General features: G+C 54.7%; 1 protein-coding gene across 2 annotated transcripts in view; it reads right to left on the bottom strand.

The window, feature by feature from the left end:
• Positions 1-12634, bottom strand: part of LOC100350928 (inositol-trisphosphate 3-kinase B) — a 100199-nt gene that overhangs the window by 64351 nt on the left and 23214 nt on the right. Inside the window, exon 1 of one of the 2 annotated variants that reach the window (XM_089311476.1) lies at positions 127-260. The exons of the other annotated variant lie outside the window; for it this stretch is intronic. The gene's annotated coding sequence lies outside the window, so the exon portion shown is untranslated. Of the gene's footprint in view, positions 1-126; positions 261-12634 lie in introns of those variants that run through there. 2 annotated transcript variants of the gene reach the window in all.

The following is a 12634-nucleotide window of genomic DNA, read 5'->3' as shown; positions in this document are numbered from 1 at the left end:
TCCCCAAATCAGGAAGCCGCTGGCTGAGGTCACCGCAGAGGACAGGACCAATGGGAAGCAGACCCCAGACGGGGCGACCCCTCCCACGGCGTCTCCTCTGCACTCAGCCCTGCACATCGTACTCACACATCTGCTGACCGCCTCCAGGAAGAGCCCCGGGCAGGGCCAGCTCTGCCACTCTGCTCATCTCCAAGACAGGGACCCTCTCCAGCCCGCTGCTCCTTTTTGGCTTGAAATTAAGAGGGCTACGCTCAGCCGCTCAAGAAAGAGCTGGTCGAGCTGGTGGCAAACCAGTGCCATCTGGCAAGGCCAGCAACTGCTGGGGAGCACCCGGGAAGAGCTGCCGGGCAGGGAACAATGCCTGAAGTTTCCCCGGAGTTCCTTGAACTCTCTGTGGCCTGCTGGCCTCCTTGCACCCCCTCCACCTCCCAGAAGGAAACAGCTCTGGCTTTCTAACATGTTGATAATAAGGGCCCATCAGGCCAAGAGGCAGCGAAAGGGCTCAGTCTAAAGCAAAGCACTCAGTGGGCCATTTGTTCCTTGGCTAGGCAGGCTGAAGACTGCGGCCTCCTGGCCCCAGCAGCTCTGTGACAGCGAGAGGAGGGGCTGTGGACACCGCCCACCCCCCTAACATTCCAAGGATGCCCTCCAAGGGTCTTAGCACCTCCAGGCACCCCGTAGGTTGCTGACAACAACATCCGGGTCACCTGTACCTCAGGCAGTGCAGGGGAGAAGGGCTAGGAGCAGACTGCAGCCAGGCGGCCGGCATTCCCCTGCTAGAACATTCTGTTCCTCAGTTTCCTTGCCTGCAAGTTCGATCAATTAATAGCACTGGCCTCGTAGGGCTGTTATGAGCAGTAAATAAGTGAAAACATTTACAGCACTTAGAACAATGCCTAGCACATCTGAAGAACCCAACATTATCATCTCACTGTTGACTTTTTTTCTTTTTTCTTTTATTTTCTGTTTAGAGACTGAGGGCTCCCAGCCACTGATTTACTCCCCAAATGCCCACGACATGGGGTCGGGGGAGGCAATGCAGATCTCCCATGGGGGTGGCAGGAACCCAACTACGTGAGCCGTCATAACCTGCCACGTGCCAGGATGCCCATCAGCAGGAAGCATCAGGAGCCAAGCCGCGACTGGAACCCAGGCACCTGATAAGAGATGTGGGTGTCCCAACGGGTGGCCTAACCACAGAGCCACAGGCCCACCCCTTACCAACATTTTGAGAGCAGTTTTCAGTGGGATATTCTCCATGACACCCAGTGTAGCACAACTTCATTAATCAAAAACAAAAAAAAGTAGTCAGTACCGTTTATGACATACGCAAGGCACTTTACTCACACCCGTCTCCACACACACACACACACACACACACACACGCACACACGCAGAGCAGGAAGTGCTTGTACAGAAGGTGAGAATCTTGCCTAAAATGGCATCAGCGACTCACCAGGGAGGGATTAAAACTGCCTGCTCAGCGACCTGGCAGCACCAGGGGAAGCCTTCCTAGGGCTGCTGTGGACAGGCACGAATGAGCACCCCAGGGGCACTACTAACCCACCATTTGTGATCAGAGGGCTCAAGGTCACGGTGGGCTGGTTCCTCCTCGGCATCAGCCTCATCAGCACTCCCCAAATCTGCAGAACAATGGTACCAAGTCGCCATTTCCTGCTCACCTATGGCTTCCTTATCAGCAACCTTCCTCCTCAAACACCCAGGCGCGCGCGCCTGCAAACACGCGCACACACACACACACACACACACAGAAGGGGATCGGAAGGGCAGGAAATGCCTGCTCAGACCAGAGAAAATGTCAGCGACATGAGGGCATCAGGGCCAGGTAGAGTAGGGCGACCACTCATTCCCTCAGGAGAAACATCACCGTGATGGCTCCCCCACTTCATCACGGAGAGGCACGGAGGAGCGCTTCCTTCTGCCAGGCTGCCCATGCTCTGAGGGCCTCACGGCAGCTGTTACCAAGCTGGGCAGCTAACTCCAGGCTCTTGTACTGGCACAGTAAGGGCCAAGATTTAATCCAATCACTGACTCCAAAGCACCCAAGAAACACAACTCCCGCCCTGCAAGACTCTTGGTTGTGCAGGTATTAGTGGAGACCCATAAACAAGGTGCCTTCCTATTGGTCAGTCCAGAATCGACTATTCCAGAACGGAATCTGAACCGGGAGAGCCGGGTCAACGAGCTACAGGAAAATCCATCGCGGGTACTGTACTTCCCCTGGAGTTTCCTGGGCCCGAGAGTTTTGGACTTGCTCAAACATAACTGTTTCCTGCCCCAGCTCCCCCAGCCTCAAGGAGCTAGGAGTTGGAATGTTATCCCTTACTAATTAAACATTTTTTTTCCCTCCAAAGAGATAATCTACACTGACCCCATTGAGGAAAGCTCTGAGCTGGTGTAACTGCAGGGGGTGGTTTATTTTCCTAACAGTGAAATATCTAAACCAAATATGCCCTGTGTTTCAGCAGCTTAAACACTGAGGTCTAAGAAGGACCCGAGATTCCACTTTGCTTGCCAAGGGCTAAGTGTGTGTGTTTAAGTGAGAGAAAGTGATGATGAGAAAATGGGGAATGTCTGAGTGGGCGGGGGGGGGGGGTGGAATGTGCAGCTATCGCTAGGAAATGTCCATTACTCCCGGAGTCCTACCTCCTGGGCCTCAGGAAGGCTGAGCGCCAGCACCCCTGGGTGAAGCGCAGAACACCCCTTCCCCCAGGAAGCGCCCGCAGCAGGGGACCCAGGGACCCGGCCCGGCCCGCCTCCCTTTCTCCCTTGTTTATAATTAACAGTCGTGCGGCCCTCCACACTCAGCGCAAGCCTGCTTGGCGCCGCCCAGCCAGGGGCTTTTCCTTCCCGTGGTTTCTCCCCCAGCCTCGTGCCCCACCCACTCCAGCGCGAGGCCCGCCCGTCCTGCGGTGCCGCCCACGCGCGGAAGCCCGCGGCCAGGGAGGGGGCGCCGCCTCCCGACATGCTCTGCGGCAGCGCCGGTCACGTGGCGGGGGCGGCACCGCCCGGGCCAGGGGGCTGCCCGAGGAGGCGGGGCCACCGGAGGAAGGGGGGCTGCCGGAGAGGAGGGGCTACGGTCGCGTCGGTTTTGCAGCCGGCAGTTGGGAAACACCTTAGGCTGCGGCTGCTGGTCTCAGCGCCGCAGGAGGCCGTCCCGGTGGTCGGGGACGCCTAATGTTTTGCCTCAGTCTATGGTACTTTTGTAGGGCTTCTTTGAGAACTGAAAGGGACACTGTAGGTCAGACTCAATCTTCAGGCTCCCCTCAGTCCCTTCAGGTCAGAAGCAACAAATGTGTTCCCATTATTACTTAATGTTGTTGGAAGGACCGATTTTTTTTACCTTCATTTCTTCAGCTGACACTGTGCCTAACCCCGCACACAGCTTGTAGAGTACCCGTTCTGCACGCAAAGACGTCACTCACAGTTTGTATTTACTGAGCTCAACTAAGATAGTCAGACTCTAGACTCCAGGGAACTTTTTTTTTTTTTTAATGTTTATTTTCATCTACTCCAAAGGCAAAAAGGCAAGATCTTCCATCCATCGGTTCACTCCCCCAAATGGCCGCCACATCCAGGGATGGACCAGGCGAGAGCCAGGAACTCTGTCCGTCTCCCACGTGAGTGGCCATCTACTGCCTGCCATACTGCATTAACTGCAAAGCTGAAACAGATGCAGAGTAGCTGGGAACTGGACCGCACTCCCTTATAGGATGCAGCTGTCCCAAGCTGCAGCTTAACCGGCTGCCCCACAATGCAGCACCCCCAGAGAACGCTGGGTAACTGAATAGTAAACAGAATTCAACTCACCTGTGCGGTATGTGAAGTGGGGACCTGCTAAAGTAATTAGTAGTCTAAACATTAATAGAACAAGCACTTCAGAAAATGCTTAGCATGCTGTAAAATGCCTACTACAAATTATTAACTCTTATTAAATTGGATCCCCAATGTAATTCCGCATAGCCAAGAAAGTGCTAATGGGATTAGCTGTTTACAGCATTGCACAGTCTAGGGTAGCCACACCCCAACAGCCAACAGTTACTGGTCAAGGTTAGGAGTTTCCTGTCTGAAGTGTCTTGTGTGTGCTGGTGAGGATGTATGGGGCTGGAGAAGCCCTCTGCTAAGTGTGTCTCCTGGCTCCCTGGGAAACTGAACAGACCGCACTGAAGACAGTCCTTCTGGGAAGTGCACCATGTCCTCACTCCAGGGAAAGGAGCACGAAAACCTGACAAAAGCAATGGAGGTAAAAGTGACACTGGACAGAGTCTGCCGTGGCTTGAAACAAAGCAGTGCCTCGTGCTCGGGACTTGACGGCCACACTTTCTCAGAGGTCACTGGCTCCTGACCAGTGAGCGACAGGCATGCCATGATGCTGGGCCCAGGCCCTCAGTAAGAGGCTTTCCTCTCCGCGGCTGCCGGGAGAAACCCCGGGACTCCACACAACTTCGGCCTCATGGGAAATCTGGAGCTGGAGTGTACATTCCTTTCAAGTCATAAGCTCCTCTCTGGCATACAGTATGTGCTTTTCAACAGCACATGCTTTTTGCATGATGAGAGGGGTTAGATGTTGGGTTGAATTCCAGAACAGGAGGGAGATAAGAACAGGATCAGTAACTCAGGTAGAATCAGAAGCGCCTAAGGAGAGTTAAAGACCAGTGAGCCCACACTCAGGCCATTCTCCCACATGGCAAAGTCACCTTAAAATCTTGAAAAAAAATACTTAGGAGATAATTCCTTTATCACTTTTTAGCCCTACAGTCCCAGAAGCATGTTGGCAGCCGGAACGGGAGAAAAGATTCTAGAAACTTGCAGACTATTAAGAAGATTCTCTACCCCCTGTCCAAACTTGCTGTCAATTCTCTGGGTCAAATACAAACAGGCGAACAGGCCTGTAAGCACACACAGGCACGTACCCCTTCAGCCTCCCAGAAAGCCTTACATCTGTGACTGCATGTGGCCCATTCTAGGAGGCTGATTGGCCCGGACAGCTGGAGGCCGCAGGCAACTCCGCTCCAGCTCTATCAATCGGCCTATACTGTTGTCTCCTGATGCTCAACAACAGATATTCATGGCTGGAATCATTCCTGGGACTCACTGGCAGGCAGATCAGTTGAGGAATTCAAAGTCCCAGGGACCTGAAGCGAAGCCTTTTAGCCAACCAAACCTAGAGTGCCGGGGAAGGACCCATGGAGCAATCAGAAGGATTTTTCTTCCTATCTTCCACCTCCCAGGCACCCATAAACATCAACCCAAGCAGCCTGTTGTGTCTTTTCCCGGCTGCCAAGGGGCTGTTCAGCAGGCAGAGGCTAACACTTGCTGAGAGAGGGACACCTGGCCAGCATTCCCCCATCCTGAGAGGTGGAGACCGAAGAGCACCTCAAGTGCATCACACCCCACAGACCTGGGAGAGTTCACGATGACACTGACCAGGAGTGAGAGGAAAGAACTGGTATCACAAAGCTGAACTCCATCCTGAACTACAACAGATGCTAAACCAACTAAAAACCCTTGGCTGGACAGTGGCTTCCTCTGAGTAAATACAGTCGACTCCCCGTGGCCCCCGTCTCTTCCGAGGTTCCTGGACCAGGAGACTCCAGGACGTGGGTTTTCTGAGCTGAGAGGGAGGCCAGGGCCTAGCAAGCCTTGCGGTTCTAAACCTGCAGCCTGCAGGCTGAGGTTGAGGCTTCCAGATCACTGTGTGCCGAGCAGGTCGAGCAGCCAGGGGGAGGTGGCGCAGCTTTTGGCCATTTTCTCGGCCGGCACAAGACCCCAGAAAGGTTAAAAAATCCTGATCTGCTTCAGCGCTTGGATGTCACAGCTGAGGCCTGGAAAACTCAAGTGACAGAGCAAATTACATGTCACCTTCTAAAACTGGCTTAGGTCTGGGTGGCGGCGGAGGAGGGCACACGAGCCAATGGCCTTTTCCATTTCTAATTACAAGGATTCTGCAAAGTCTCCAGCCGCCACTCTGTCTGGCTTTCTGGGCTTGGGTGCTTCAGTCGCCACGCTGTTGCCAAGGTGTAGAGGTGGCCACAGAACTGGAGTGGCTGCCTATGGCCAGGGGCCAGCCTGCCAGCACCAGGCACCAGCTCTCAGCCTCACTGATTCCTGGGGGTTCCCCAAAAGCCCAGTCCTCCAAGGACTGACCCATCATGAACACTGGATGCCAAAGGAAAATCAGTGACAGCCGTGCCCCTGCAGTCCCGTGCCCGCTCTCTTTCCAGGCCCCGGGCAATGCAGAACACCTTCACATGGGAAAGAAGGATCTGTCAGGCTAATGGAGACTAAAAACACTGTTGCAAAATGAAGTATAATTTCCAGAGAAAAACCACAGAATGGAAACAGAGACATGTAAATAACATACCTGGTTGTTTACTATATAAAATGCTATCGACTGTGCCGTCAGGGGTTGCTCAGTGGAGCTGAATAGGCAATAAGCCGTGAGTAAGTACAGGCCATCACCACGGGGAAAGCCCAGTCTTGGTTCTTGATAACTAAGGGATTACAAATTAAGAGCTGAGGCCGGCGTCGCGGCTCACTAGGCTAATCCTCCACCTTGTGGCGCCGGCACACCGGGTTCTAGTCCCGGTCGGGGCGCCGGATTCTGTCCCGGTTGCCCCTCTTCCAGGCCAGCTCTCTGCTGTGGCCCAGGAGTGCAGTGGAGGATGGCCCAAGTGCTTGGGCCCTGCATCCCATGGGAGACCAGGAGAAGCACCTGGCTCCTGCCATCGGATCAGCGCGTTGCGCCGGCCGCAGCGCGCCGGCCGCGGCGGCCATTGGAGGGTGAACCAACGGCAAAGGAAGACCTTTCTCTCTGTCTCTCTCTCACTGTCCACTCTGCCTGTCAAAAAAAAAAATTAAGAGCTGAAGGGCCTACAAGACACTGCCCAGCTACAAAGGAGGCCTGGAGGCTGCAAGAGAAGCAGCAGGTGCAGGTGGCTCCTCAGCCACGTGGGTGGACGCAGGAACTTCAGGACATTCTTCTGGCCACTGGCCCAGCGACACCACTGAGGGGAACCTTTCCCAAGGAAGCAACTCCAGGGAGAAGAAAGCGGTCGTTTTTACCAATTGCTGCATCAGTAACAAGACACAGAACTGCCCCCAGCCACCGTGGGCCGTGGATTAGGTGGGGAGCAAAGCTAGGGCCCGGGAACCTACAGCAACCCCTCACCGCACTGGCTGTGCCTCAGTTCCACATCTGGAAATGGGCTGCTCTGAGGACGGAATGAGACACTTCGTGAGGGATGCTTAGTGCCTGGCACCTGAACACTTGAGCCGCATCAGCCGTAAGACAGTTCCACATTCACAATGGCGAGCAGATGACCCAAACCAACACTAATGGAAATATAAAGTGGCGCTAACCTGACACAACCAACGGATGAACCGGGTCAAACCAGGTTCTGAAAAAGCTAGGCAGTTTATCATGAAGACCAAGTACACTTAAGATGAGTTAAACCACTCATTTCGTCACCGTAATGGGGAGCTGCTTTCTCTGTAACATTGACATTTTATTAAAAACCAAAAAGGACACAGAAAAGAATCAGCCTTAAACCCTTTGTAGAAGGAGGCAGGGAACAGTTACAGGATCTGATTTTGCTTGCGTGTCTGTCTCTGCCCCCCTCCCCCAAGGGGACTTCGCCGTGTGCCCAGAGGAGCTGCTCCAGCAGTAAACACCAACTGTTGGAAGCCACTCCCAAGCCCGAGTGTGTGACCAATCCCGGCCAATGAGACACGGAGGTGTCTGCTGGGAGACTCCTGAGAAAGCCATCTTCACCTAAGACACCGATGTGAGCCATCTCCTCTGTCCCCCTTGGGATGTCTTCGTGCTGGCACAGGACACAGGGACCTGCATCAGCCCTTCTGGGACCACCAGAAGACAAGAGCCGACATGCCCTGGGGACAGAGCAGAGGGAGATGTGGAAGACATCTGGGTTTCTGAGTAACTCTGCTATGCTAACGAGTTAGCCAGTGCAGGAGCCCAGTAACTAAGGGACTGTTCAAACAGCTGATGGGGCAGGGAGCCTGAGCAGCCGTCTGCTGGGGGCCCAGCAGTGCATTCAACCGTGTCCCATCCTGAGAGGTGGAAGAGGAAAAGGTGCCGGTATTTCCATCCTTTGCATACCGAAGAGCTGCACCAGGCCTAAGGACAGCTCCAGATGCTACCGCAAGAAGGTGGTACGCTTTCTCCAGACTCCTTATCTGTGGTCAGGTCAGCTTCTCAGGACCCTCAATGGAGGGGACAGTGTTTACCTTTTGGTACAGCACTACCCGGTTCACAAACAGTCCCTTATTAAGCTTGCTGGTGACAGTGGATGGAGCCTCTCATTTCCTGGAAGCTTACTTTATGACTCCTGTGTAATATCCCAACAGCATCCCGCCCGGGCCCAGCGCTCCCCCCAGAGCGGGTCCCACAACTCATGCCCATGAAGCAATAGCTCCCTGGCAGGAAGGCTCACCGCCCATCAGCCGCATCTCAGCAACGGGCAAGCCTGTCTTCCCGGCCTGTCTGCTCTGGAAAACGCTGTGCTGACGGGTGGCACTGGAAAAGAAGTTTGGGGAGGGCTGCCAGCAACCAGGGAAGGGAGAAGATGGATGCAAGTCCCTGTGCTCGCAGGGAGCCCTTTCAATTGCCTGCCTTTTTTCTTTCCAGAAACAGGAGGGGAAAACTCAACAGAAATTGCAGGTAAACATTACATAAATATCTGGCTACATAATCTGCAGAGCCTGGTACAAAGTGAGAACGCAGAGCCCTCGTTTAAAGAACAGGAAAAGGCGCCATGAAAGGTACTAAAATATCAAACCATTGCCCTTATCCTGCAGTCTCTCACACTGTTGCACTGTTTCCTGTTTGTTATTTAATGTCATGCTCCCTGGAGCACCGGAAATACTCTCTGGGTGAATGCAGACCCACACAGGATGCCAGGAGGCTGCTCAGGGTGGCTACGGTGTTCCCCTCTTGCCAGGCTGGAAGCAAGAGGTCCCCTGTCCTCAAGACCACCAGATACAAAGCGATTCCAACCCCTGTGCCCAGCATGTTGGTAACTGGACCCGGAGGGAGGTGGAGGCTTCCAAGCCAAGTTGCCCACTTTGTGGTCTTGTCAGCCTGGGGAAGGAATGGCCACCACGCCCTACCTTGGGATACCAGCAGCACTGATCCTGTTCCCCTGGAAATCTCCTGCCCAGGTCCCTAATGGGGTCAAAGGTGTCGGCAGTTACTGGGGGGTAAGGGGCAGAAGCCAAGTGGGAACCAGCCCAGCGGGCTCATGCTTGTTGGTCCCGGTGGACTTCCCTTACAAAACACACCCCCAAAGATTCCAATAGGAAGTGTGAACCATTTCAGCAGGAGGGGCCTGCACAAGGGTGCTGGTCACACCCCATGAAGCTGGCCCCAGAGGGAACACTGAGGGTGCTCATAAGTAGGATGAGAGATGAAACTTTGTCACTTAAAACAATTCAATCAGGGCTGTCCAAGCTGATGGGACAGTTCTCAGTCTGACATCCTCCATTTTATCCTAATCTCCTAGCCCCACCCCCCCTTAAAAAATAAACCCTTGGGGCCAGTGCTGTGGCATAGTGGGTAAAGCTGCAGCCTGCAATGCCAGCCATATGGGCACTGGTTCGGGTCCTGGCTGCTCCACTTCTGATCCAGCTCTCTGCTATGGCCTGGGAAAGCAGTGGAAGATGGCTCAAGTCCTTGGGCCCCTGTACCCACATGGGAGACCCGGAAGAAGCTCCTGTCTCCTGGCTTCAAATCAGTGCAGCTCTGGCTGTTGTGGCCAATTGGGGAGTGAACCAGTGGATAGAAGACCTCTCTCTCTATCTCTCTCTGCTTTTCCTCTCTGTATAATTCTTTCAAATACATAAATAAATCTTTTTTAAAAAAAAAAAAAAAAAGCCCTTTGATTCCCACTTGATATTCTCCCGAGATTTTGCCAAAGCACATAACTCTTTGCTGTAGTCAACACTACGGTACAGCAAGTTAAGCCCTGGCCCTGTCTCTCTCTGGTTTTCAAATAAACAAGTAAACAAAAATCTATTTAAAACAAAAAACAGTTCCTACAGTGGTTGCTACCCAGATGTAGTACCCACCCCAGTCCTAGAGGATGTTTGGAAGAGTGTGTGTGTGTGTGTGTGTGTGTGTGTGTTGGGGGTACCAGTTACTGCTACTGGTCAACAGTGCCCCAGGGCCAAAGAGGCCAGTGTCCTGCAGTGTGCGGGACTGTCCCAAACAACAGCAATGTTCACCTCCAATGCCATTCATGCCCCATTTGGAAAAGCTGCCCAAAGGAAATTGCTCATAACCAGAAATAACCCGGAAACCTACCTACCTCCTAGCACTGGTCACAGAGGTGAGGTGACAGATGCCCTTTGCCCACCAGAGGCTCCCTGGGAGTACTGCCCATCCCCCCTCTGAGGTGTGCATTGAACCTATGGAGGTGCCCGCCATTCCCTGGTATCCCTCACACCCCCTACCTCCCCCCGCCCCAGCCCCCAACACAGAGATGCAGGCGAGAAGGGGAGGAGGGGGCTTCCTGCACTGCACAGCCCCGCTAGGCAAGCAGGAAGCCCAGTGTTGGGGTGGCCATTTCCCTTTCTTCTCTTCCCCTGCAGGAAGGTCTTCCGCCTCACAGGAAGCTCGCTAGGGCTGGCCCCAGAGCTCCCCAGAGGAAGGGCTACAGGTTTCCCGTGGGGTGTGGCTGAGAGCAAGATAACAGTCTTGGTTTTCTACACAGCACCTGTGTCTTCCAGAGCCCTCAGGGCAGGGGCTCTGAGCGGAGCCCAGTTAAACCACCTTCCCACCACAGCGGGGTGGACATGGCTGCCCTAGGAGGCAGGCCCCTCTCTGAGTCCCACTGCTGCCCAGGTCCCAGCAGGCCAGAAGCTTCCCCCGGGAAGTGCAGGCGCTTGTGAGGCCCACAGCAGTCTGAACCCTCACCTAACTCAGTCCCCCTGGGCATGATCGCAATCCTAGGACAAGCAGAGTGTCTGCGCATGAGCAGCTTGCCCCTGAGCAGACAACGGGGAAAGAAGGGGAGACATTGGGCTCCTGCACCATCCCCCCAGACCTCCTTTCTTCAGACCACTCACAGGGCCTGAACACTCGCAAACACCTGGCTCAGCGGGATGCCGCGGACCATGGTGGGACGCAACGATGCAGGGAGCAGCAGCCTGGCAGGAAGAGGAGCAGGTGCTCAGCCTGGCCCCGCACGCCCCTGCCCCAGCCCATCTGCTGTGCCGACCCGCAGCCACAGGATCTGGCCCAGTGCCGCCTGCTGGAGCTCCCAAAAGCCAGCTGCCCTCTGAGAAAAGGACAGTATAAGCCGGAGGTGTGCAATGCCAGAGAGCTGCCACACCTCCCTGGGTGCACCGCAGCATCTGCGGAGGAGGGAGGAAGCACACACAGCCTCGCTCAGGCGGCTATCAGCAAACCACAGGATGGTCAGTAACGCTCCTGCTGCACACAGCTCCCAGCACCCCTCCCACGGGGGCACTTGCCCACGGCCAGCCACGTGTACACACACACACACACACACGACTACAGGTGTACATGCCATGACCCCATAGACGCACATACATGAACACGTGTGTGCAGCCCCATGTTCATGAGCACCTATACATACCATCCATGCATCCACACACCCATACTACGTGTATACACAAGCACACACCCATATGCACACATCCAGAAATTCTGACACCTATCACAGACACACACACTCTGGTAAGACCCCAGCCCCTATTCCAGGCCTCCCCCCACTGCCAACTCTGTGTGCCTCTGAGGGATGCCAGTACCCCCTCCCTCCCGCTCCTGCACGCCACAGCCAAGATGTTCGGAAGCAGCCAGGTTTGGAGACAACATTCTACTGGGGAGGGAAGTGGCAAACGACTACTATTTTTATCTGTGTTTTTCTAAGGCCTCGGTGCCCCCTCTGCCGAGGGGTGACAAGGGCTGCATCCTCCCCACAGGTTTCCGGTTTCATCCCATTTTAGACCCGGTGCAGCCCGGCTCCCGCTCTATCTCCTCACCCCAGGGCCGGCGACACAGTCGTGGTCTGGAAGTTTCTGGCGAGCAGAACGCGCCTTGGTGGATGAGGCCTTTGTCTGGGCTTCCTACAGCCTCCCCGCTGCTGGCATCTCTCAGACGCACAACGGACACCATCCTGCTGCCCAGCACTTGCCTCGGGCTTACTACAGGGACAGCCAGCGAAAGCTCTGGGGCGGTCGGATGCTTAGATACTTCCAGCGTCCTCAGGAGCAACCACGCACCTCAGGGCAGCGGCCCTCCACACCCAGGTTCATGCCTGCTCCAAGAACCCCCACCCTGCGCTCCCACCCACAACGTCCCAACTCTCAAAAGGAGGGTCTGTGACCTGGTCCCAACCCACAAGGCCCTATTGTGGCTGATTCAGAGAACTCACTTTTTCTGGAATCTTAGCAGTCTAATTTTCCCTTTTTGCTCAGCAAATTCTCACTGAGTTTGGCACACGGAGGATGCCACATCATGCATGCTGGCTCTTTCCAGGTACCAGCCTCAGGCTGAGTCCCAGGTCATTTCCCCAAGCACACAGTAGGCCGACTCTTTTGCCCCTTAAAATTAGTTGAGGATGCAGTG

This window comes from Oryctolagus cuniculus, chromosome 13, assembly GCF_051225735.1.
Source record: "Oryctolagus cuniculus isolate XC-2025 breed Fujian yellow rabbit chromosome 13, ASM5122573v1, whole genome shotgun sequence".
NCBI lineage: Eukaryota > Metazoa > Chordata > Mammalia > Lagomorpha > Leporidae > Oryctolagus > Oryctolagus cuniculus.
Note: the sequence above shows the minus strand (reverse complement) of the source record. Positions and strands in the feature narration are given on the sequence as shown.